Source organism: Dama dama, chromosome 9 (assembly GCF_033118175.1).
Source record: "Dama dama isolate Ldn47 chromosome 9, ASM3311817v1, whole genome shotgun sequence".
Taxonomy (NCBI): domain Eukaryota; kingdom Metazoa; phylum Chordata; class Mammalia; order Artiodactyla; family Cervidae; genus Dama; species Dama dama.
Window position 1 is genome coordinate 24705761 of NC_083689.1, and position 10200 is coordinate 24715960.

The window sequence follows — 10200 nt, forward strand, 5'->3', positions numbered from 1 at the left end:
GAGCGATTCTGAGCTAAGAATTCCAGGATCCAGAACTGCCCATGGCCAGCCACTGGTCAGTGGGTTGAGCTGTGTTTACCCCCCATGACTGAGGGCAGACAGTGACCAGACTCCGAGCTGAGCCCCCAGCACACAGAACCTGGTCAGGGAGGTGTCTCCAAGAGGTTCTCACCTGCCAGGCCAGGGTCTAGGGGGTGACGTCCAGGTCTCTGCAGTCCACAAGGAGCCATCAGGAGCCTCCGGACTCAAAACTTGGGGCAGGAGGTTCCTTCCTCAGTGGCTGGCCCCAAGCCCTTGCAGGCCAAAGCACGCTTTAATTTGGAATCACTGTGGATGGAAAGGGAGAAGGCAATGGCACGCCACTCCAGTACTCTTGCCTGGAAAATCCCATGGACAGAGGAGCCTGGTAGGCTGAAGTCCATCGAGTTGCTACGAGTCAGACACGACTGAGCGACTTCACATTCACTTTTCACTTTCACACATTAGAGAAGGAAATGGCAACCCACTCCAGTGTTCTTGCCTTGAGAATCCCAGGGACGGGGGAGCCTGGTGGGCTGCGGTCTATGGGGTCGCACAGGGTCGGACACGACTGAAGTGACTTAGCAGTAGCAGCAGCAGTGAATGGAAAGGGGCAAAAACACAGCCTGTTTGGGCTTCCCAGGTGGCGCTAGTGGTAAAAGAATCCGCCTGCAATGCCGGAGATTCGAGACGAAGGTTCGATCCCTGGGTCAGGAAGATTCCCTGGAGGAGAAAATGGCAGCCCACTCCAGTATTCTGGCCTGGAGAATCCCATGGACAGAGGAGCCAGATGAACTACAGTCCATGGAATCACAGAGAATCAGACATGACAGAGCGACTGAGCACACACTGGTAAAAAAAACAAATGAAAAACTGTAGCAACTTGGAGAAAAGCAGGGGTGGAGGAAGAATGGGGTGCTTGTAGGGTTAGGGTGGGACGTGTCTGGGAAAGTGGTCATGGGGCATCTAGGTGTCAGAGGGCCCCCAGCTCTGTGCAGAGATGTGGGCAGTGTCCTGTCATCCTGGTGGAGAGGGTGCACTCTGGTTCTGGAGGCAGCTACCTCAGCCTGCTGCGGGGGAGGTGGAAGTGATGTACAAGATGATGCCTCTATCCTGTCACTGTGGACGCCCGTCAGGGGCACCAAGGCACCCGCCTCTAAGATGGTAAACACATAATAGGACCAAACTCTCCTCCAGATTCTTCCAGCACCAGAAACCTTGCTTGCTGTCACATCTCCCTTGTGAAACTCATGCAGGGTTGGGTTTTTTATTATTGTTATTATTTTAGTTTTGTCTGAGCTGGGCCTTTCTTGCTGCATGCAGGTTTTTCTCTAGTTGCAGTGAGCAGGGGCTATTCTCTAGTTGTGGTGCTCAGGCTTCTCACTGTGGTGGGTTCTCTTGTTGCAGAGCACGGGTTCTAGAGCGCAGGCTTCAGGAGTTGTGGCGCCTGGCTTTAGTTGCTCCTCAGCATGTGGAACCTTCCTGGACCAGGGACCGAATCTGTGTCCCCCGCATCAGCAGGCGGATTCTTAGCCACTGCACCACCAGGAAGTCCCAGGGTGGAGTTCTTGAGGGAGAAATGAATTCCCAGTCTCCACTTTCGGGGCGTCCTGGGCGCTGTGGGCCAAGGAGTAGCCTCTCAGGCCCCACCCACTGGATGCCAGGAGTGACAGTCACCAGCATGACAATCACAGGAGTCCCCCGACTCATCCAGTCTTCTCCCACTGTCACTTTCTCCTTCTTTCTTCATGTAATCTGGGGACACCCAGATGGGGGAGGGAAGGAGTGACAATGTAGGATTAGCAAATGTAACCTACATATTAGCTTAATATATTATTTATTTATTTGGCTTTATCCGGTCTTAGTTGCAGCATGCAGGATCTTTCTCCAAGGCTCACAGACTCTCTGCTTGTGGTGAGCAGGCTTAGTTGCCCCAAGGCATGTGGGATTTTAGTTCCCTGACCAGGAATCAAACGCACATCTCCTACGTTGCGCAGTGAATTCTTAACCACTGAACTACCAGGGAAGTCCCTATATATTATACATAGAATGGATAAACAACAGGGTCCTACTATATAGCACAGGAAACTATATTCAGTGTCCTATGATAAACCATAATGGAAAAGAATATGAAAAAGAGGGCTTCCCTGGTGGCTCAGTGGTAAAGAATCTGCCTTCCAACGCAGGGGACATGGGTTTGATCCCTGGTCCAGGAAGATCCCACATGTGGAGGAAAGCTAAGCCCGTGCACCACAACTGCTGAGCCTGTGCTCTAGAGCCTGTGCTCTAGAGCCCGTGCTCAGCATCAAGAGAAGCCACCACAATCAGAAGGCCACACACCAAGTAACTAGAGAGTAGCTTCCACTCATCACAACTAGAGAAAGACCCAGCACAACCAAAAATAAATACATATATACAGTGGGAAAAGAATATGAAAAAGAATGTACATATAAGTATAACTGAGTCACTTTGCTGTACAGAGGAAATTAACACAACATTGTAAATCAACTATGTGTGTGTGCCTGCTAAGTCACTTCAGTCATGTCTGACTTTGCAACACTATGGACTGTAGACCTCCAGGGTTCTCTAATTCAATAAAATAAAAATTTAAAAAAGGACATAAAAAGGAAAAGCAAGAAATCAGAGGGGAGGTGCCTCACTGGGGGTAGGGAGTCTGTGAGAGGTGAGGGCCCTTGGACTGCAGGGAGGAAAAGAGGGGCATCAGGGAGGGCTTCCTGGAGGTGGTGAGAGCAGAGCTGCTAGGAATGGAAAGGAGAAGACATGGATGATGGAGGGTCCATGTCCAGGGTCCCACTAGAGTCAGTATGGCGAGTCCAGTGTTTAGGATTCCACACTCACTGGCACTGGTTCAACCACTACTTGGGGAACTAAGATCCCCAAAGCTGCATGGCATGGCCAAAAAATTTAAAAGGTAAGATGGGTAAGGGGTTTCCCTGGTGGCTCTGTGGTAAAGAATCTGCCTGCAATGCAGGAGACCGGCCTTGGATCCCTGGGTCAGGAAGATCTCCACCTCAACCCCACCCCCACCCCCTCAGAGAAGGAAAAGGCAGTTTTCTTGTCTGGGAAATCCTATAGATAGAGGAGTCTGGCAGGCCCCAGACTATATGACTGAAGAGAGTCACACACAACCGAGCAATTAAACAAGATGGGTGAACGGACAAAGCAAACACAGCAAAATACGACTTAGGTAGCCCCTGGGCAGAGGCGATAAGGGCCTTCCCTGTCAAGTTCCCTCCGTTTGAAAACTTTCTTCATCAAATGCTGAAGTCAACAGAAAAGAAGCTGAACTCCTTTCTCCTCATTCAGTGGCCTCTTCAAGCCCCGCCCTCTCTCCTGAGCTTACGCTCCACACAGAACCGTTCAGAGTCCTCTGGACTCTTGAACAAACAGCCAGAAAAGGGAAGTAAACAAAAAACAACCACTTTTCTCTATGCCTCGCACAGGCCTGGGCAAGAACCAGGCCTCAGACAGCCTGAAGGGGCCAGATTTGGCCACAAATCCGCACGCACACACGTCTGTCACTGGTGATAAAACACAAGGCACCCTGACATGCCCCTGGCATTATGCCAGCTCCATAAAAACACCCTCACCAGGGACTGGAGAGGGGACGGCAGATATGAGCAGGCTTATCTCAGACTCTGGGCTACTTTTTACCTCATTTATATATATAATACATATATATATATAGTTATATATAGTTGAAGTATAGTTAATTTACCATGTTGTGTTAATTTCAAGTGTATAGCAAAGTGAATCAGTTTTACACACACACACACACACATACATACTTATTTATATTCTTTTTCAGATTCTTTTCCCATATAGGTTATTACAGGATATTGAAGATAGATCACCATGCTATAGAGTGAAGGGTGAAGTGGAAGTCACTCAGTCATGACTGACTCTTTGTGACCCCGTGCACCATAGCCCGCTAGGCTCCTCTGTCCATGGGATTCTCCAGGCAAGAATACTGAAGTGGGTACCCTTCTCCAGGGGATCTTCCTGACCCAGGGATTGAACCTGGGTCTCCTGTGTTGCAGGCAGATTCTTTACCATCTGAACCATCAGAGAAGTCCTGTGCTATACAACAGTCCTTGTTATTTATCTGTTTTGGAATTTCCAGTGATTTATTTATTTACTTTTGACTGCACTGAGTCTTTGTTGCTGTGTGTGGGCTTCCTCTAGTTGTGGCGAGCGGGGGCCACTCTCGAGTTACAGTGCTGAGTTTTCTCATTGCAACGCTTCTCGTGCTGCAGCGCATGGGCTCTAGAGCACACGGGTTTCAGTAGTTGTGGCTCCCAGGCTCTGGAGGGCAGGCTCAGTAGCTGTGGCACAGGGGCTTAGTTGCTCTAAGGCATGTGGAATCTTCCCAGACCAGGGATCGAACACATGTCCCCTGCACTGTCAGGCAGATTCCTGTCCCCTGTACCACCAGGGAAGCTCAGAGTTCCCAGTTTTGTGGTGATTACGCAAAGGATGTCTTGGTCCTCAGTGTATACATATTTGTGGCATTCTAGATAATTTTCTTAGGATCAATTCCTAGAAGTGGAATTTCTAGGGCAACAAACAGCCGTTACCTAAGACCTTCTAGAAATGCTGTAAGAATTTACTCTCCCACAAGCAGCAGAGGCAAAGGCCTGCTTTGCCACAGCCTCACTGATAGGAAGTATTATCATAAAAAAAGGTCTTGCAACACTTGTTACCTTGATCTGCATGCAAATGCTTGCATGTGGGGTTGGAAAGTCTCCTTCTGGGGGAGATTTTCTTTCTGCTGTGTTTATGTTAGTCAGGAAGACTGGGGTCTGTTGCAGAAACAAAAAGACTTAAGGCAGGAAGGGCTCAGGACTTCCTGGTGGTCCAGCAGTTTAAGACTGTGGGCTTCCATTGTAGGTGGCGTGGGTTCCATCCCTCGCCCGGGGAGCTAAGATCTTTCATGCTGAGAGGTGCAGCCAAGAAAAACAAAAAAATTCAACATAAATAAGTAAATAATTTAAAATTTTTTTCTTTAAAAAAGCAGGAAGGGCTCACCACAGCAAGATGCCACCTCACACCCACTAAGCTGACTGTTATCAAAAAGATGGAAAATGGCAAGTGGTAGCAAGGATGTAGAGAAACTGGAACCTTGTGCATGGCTGCTCTGAAGGATGTAAAATGATGTGGCTGCTGTGGAAAAGTCTGGATGGTTGAACACAGAATCACCATATAACCTGGGTTTATCCTGGAAAGAGCTGAGCACAAGGACTTGAAGAGATATTTGCACCCCTGTGTTCACAGCAGCTTGATGCATGCCAACCAAAAGATGGAGACACCCTACGTGTCCATGGATGGATGATGGATGAACACAATGAGGTCCATCCACACAGTGGAATATTACTCTGCCTTAAAAAGGAAGGAGATTCTGACTACGTTGATGAACTTTGAGGACATGATGCTCAGTAAGAGAAGCCAGATACAGAAGAACACACACTGTCTGATCCCACTCACAAGAGGTCCTAGAGGAGTCAGATCCACAGAGACAGGAAGTATATGGTGGGCCCAGGGGCTAGGGGGAGGAGACGGGGAAAGTAGTAGTGAAAGTCTTAGTTGCTCAGTTGTGTCCGACTCTTTGCAACCCTGTGGACTGTAGCCTGCCAGGTTCCTCTGTCCATGGGATTCTCCAGGCAAGGATACTGGAGTGGTAGCCATTCCCTTCTTTAGGGGATCTTCTTGACCTAGGGATTGAACCCAGGTCTCCTGCATTGAAGGCAGATTCTTTCCCTGTCTGAACCATCAGAGAAGCCCCGGGGATGAGGAGTCAGAGTTTCATAGGGACAGAATTTCAGTTTGGGAAGGTGAGAAAGTTCTGGAGATGATGGTGGGGATGGTTGCAGGACAATGTGAATGTACTTAATGCTACTAAGCTGTGGACTTAGAAATGGTCAAGACAGCAGATTTACGGTATGTGTATTTTACAATAGAAATATTTAATGACATTCCACACCCACAATCCAGGTGTATTTCTTCCTCTTGCCTGATGGCCTTCTGGGGCCCACAAGGGGTGCTGCTCCCTGGAGTGATCCAAGCACCCCACCCTCTTGGATTTCCCTGTGGCCCTGGAAGGAATCAGGCAGCAGCTTAGGGCCCCAGCCTGGACGTGATCCCAGAATGGACAGGATGGTAAATTTCACAGGATATGTATTTCCCCACAATGAAAAGTTTCAAAGGACTATTCAGGAACTGGTGGTGAAAGGTACACAGCCACTCTGGGGACTGTCTTTGCGTTCTTCTACAAGCCTAAAATTATTTCAAAGTAAGACGTTAAAAATGAACCCACTCTCTGTGTCTGTGGACTGGCCTGTTCTGGATGTTTCCCATGGATGGAATCACACCCTCTGTGTCCCTCTGTGTCTGCTTCTCTCACTGAGCATCATTTTCTTAGGGTTGGTCCATGTGGTAGTGAGTGTCAGGGCTTCTCCCATTTTCGTGGCTGAGTGATGCTCCAGTGTGTGGAGGGACACCTGCATTTATCTCCTCATTAATCTATCGAAGGACGTTTGTCTCATTTATATCTTTTGGCTTTTGTGAATCACGCTGCTCTGGACGTACATTTACAAATATCTATTCTAGTCCTCACTTCCTATTCCTTCGGGTATACACGTAGGAGTGGAATCACTGTCATATGGTGACTCTATGTTTAGCTTTTTGAGGAACTGCCAAGCCATAATATACTCTTAAAAGAAAAAAAAATGTAGTTTCCAAAATAAGATGTTCAGACCTTCACTAATGATGCCAGTCTTGTAAAAATAAATCTGTAAATAATATTGAAGTGCGAGGTTGCAAAAACATCCAAGGAAAGAACCCTCGAATATTAAACAGTGTCTGTTTTTTAATAAGAGCAGGTGGGTGTTTTAAACATTGTGCTCTTTGAACTTGTCTATGTTTCTAAATGTCCAGTTTTGCCTTTTTCACGAGGCAGGGAAGTAGGAGTTGCTTTTGAAGGAGGTGGGAGGGGCAGGAGGGTGCCAGCCTCCACCCTGAAGGTGGACCAGAGTGTCAGGCCTCCTAGTACCTCCTGGGGGTGGGAGGGGGCTTATGTGTTCAGGACTTTCACTGATGGTGATTCACTGACAAAATCCACTTCCCATTTCTTCTCAGGGATCGTGAAGTGGCTCACGATTTCCAGCTACAAACAGCTGGCTGCAGGTTTTAGAATGTGCCTTTGAAGGCTGAGCCCCCCTGCCTTCCATTCAGCACAGGGCAGCTGGTTTCTCTGCATCATCAAATGGGGTGGGGGCGGGTGTGGATATTCAGGGACTGAATTTTTCACAGCTGCTCTAACAGGTGTCTGTATACTGGTGGGCTTCAATCAGCAATACTTTGTTCTCTCTAAAAAAGAAAATGTGCTCAGTCGTTCAGTCATGTTGTGTCCGACTTTGTGCAACCCCATAGACTGTAGCCCACCAGTCTCCTCTGTCCATGGAATTCTCCAGGCAAGAATACTGGAGTGGGTTGCCATTCCCTCCGGACCGTAAAGAAGGCTGAGCGCAGAAGAACTGGTGCTTTCAAATTGTGATGCTGGAGAAGGCTCTTGAGAGTCCCTTGGACAACAGGGAGATCAATCCAGTCAATCCTGAAGGAAATCAACCCTGAATATTCATTGAAAGAACTGATGTTGAAGCTGAAGTTTCAGTATCTTGCCCGCCTGATGCAAAGAGCTGACTCGTTGGGAAAGACTCTGATTCTGGGAAAGATTGAGAGGAGAAGGGGGCAACAGAGGATGAGATGGTTGGATAACATCACTGACTCAATGGACATGAGTTTGAGTAAATTCCAGGAGATGGTGAAGGAAAGGGAAGCCTGGCGTGCTGCAGTCCATGGGGTTGCAAAGAGTCAGACACAACTGAGCGGCCAAACAACAACTCCTGAACTGTGAGCGGCTTCTTTACTGCCGAACCACCAGGGAAGTCCCCACACTACAACTCATCTTAGCCATTTTTGTTTATTTATTTGATTGGTCTTAGTTGTGGCACTCAGGATCTTTAGTTGCAGCATGTGAACTCTTAGTTGTGGCATGTGGGATCTAGTTCCCTGACCAGGGATTGAACCCAGGTCCCCTGCATTGGGAGCATGGAGTCTTAGCCACTGGGCCAGAGAAGTCCCAAGAGCTGTTTCCATGGGTAACTCCTATGATGGCCCATGTGTGCTTAAAGTATATTATATGGATGAACCAACAAGGCTCTTTATATTGTTTCGTGTGTTTTGACAGTTTAAATTAAACAAGGTCTCTCCCCTAGCACTGCTGACACGGGGACTGTGTCATTCTCTATGGGGGTTCGTCCTGGGCACTGTGAGGGGCTCAGCAGCATTCCTGGCCCCATCCACTCAATGTCAGGAGCCCCCACCCCAGTGGTGACATTCACAGTTGTGGCCTGGTGGCCCCTAGGGGCAGAATCCCCACCCACAGTTGAGAACCGCAGACCTACCATTATAGACATCATGTCCTTTCACAAATTTCAAAATATGTAGCTCAGGGAGAGTATTCCAAGTTTCCTTAGTGCTTCTGCAATAAGCCTGTGACATTTTTTTTTTAACTATTTTTTAAATTCATTGATTTGGCTGCACCAGGTCTCAGTTGCAGCAGGCGGGATCTTTGATCATCGTTGTGGCATGTGAACTCTCAGTTGTGACACACAGGATCTAGTTCCCTGACCAGGAATCAAACCTGGGCCCCTGCATTGGGAGCATGGAGTCTTAGCCACTGGACCAGCAGGGAAGTCCCCAAAATCCAGTTTCTTAAGTTGGTTTCACCTTTTCAGCCCCAATGTCAAAAGCACCGAGATGGAAAAACTCTGCCATAGAAGATGCAGGCTGACCTGTAATAACAGAAGGCAGATCAGGGGTTGTCTGGGGCCCAGAGGCAGGGAGAGAGGGAAGGAGAGGTCACAGAAGGGCTCGAGGGAACTTTCGAGAGTAATAGGGATAGTCACTGTTTGATTGTGCTCATGCTTTCACAGAGTATGATTTTGTTGTTTAGATGCTAAGTTGCGTCTGACTCGTTGTGACCCCCATGGACTCTAGCCGGCCAGGCTCCTCTGTCCATGGAACTTCCCAGGCAAGAAAACTGGAGTGGGCTGCCATTTCCTTTTCCAGGGGATCTTCCCAACCCAGGGATTGAACCCACGTCTCCTGCATTGGCAGTTGGATTCTTTATTGATAAGCCACCAAGGAAACCCTTCACAGGGTATATTTACGTCAAAACTTATCAGATTCTGTGCGTTTAAATGTGTGTATGTCAGTTATACCTCAATAAAGCTGTTTTTTTTTTAAATGAAGTCCCCATGTTATCTGCTCCCTTTCCTGCTGCATTTTTCTCCACAAAGTTTATCATCTTCTAACACTGAAGGTCTCTTACCTCATCATTGTGCTTATAATCAGTATCAACCACCCCTTCCATCCCGAACTCAAGTCTGTGATCTAGAGATATTTGTCTTTTTGTTTGCTGTGTGAAGAGGTGCTTCATAAATGCTTGTTAAGATGGTAAAGATAAAAGAATAATTTTCACTACAGCCTATTTTTTATGTTCAAGCTGGATTTAGAAAAAAACCGGAGATCAAGTTGCCAACATCCGTTGGATCATAGAAAAAGCAAGAGAATTACAGAAAAACATCTACTTCTGCTTCACTGACTATGCTAAAGCCTTGACTATTGAATCACAACTAACTGGGGAAAATTCTTAAACACATGGGAATACCAGTCCACCTTACCTGCCTCCTGAGAAACCTGTATGCAGGTCAAGAAGCAATGGTTAGAACCGGACATGAAACAATGGACTGCTTCCAAATTGGGAAAGGAGTAGGTCAAGGATGTATATTGTCACCCTGCTTATTTAACTTATATGCAGAGTATATGCAAAATGCCAAGCTGGATGAAGCACAATATGCTGAGAGAGATAGTAATAACCTCAGATATGCAGATAACACCACCCTTATGGTAGAAAGTGAAGAGGAACTAAAGAGCCTCTTGATGAAGGTGGAAGAGGAGAGTGAAAAAGCTAGCTTAAAACTCAACATTCAAAAAACGAAGATCATGTCATCCAGTCCCATCACTTCATGGCAAATAGATGAGGAAACAATGGAAACAGTGACAGGCTATTCCCTTGGTCTCCAAAATCACTTCAGATGG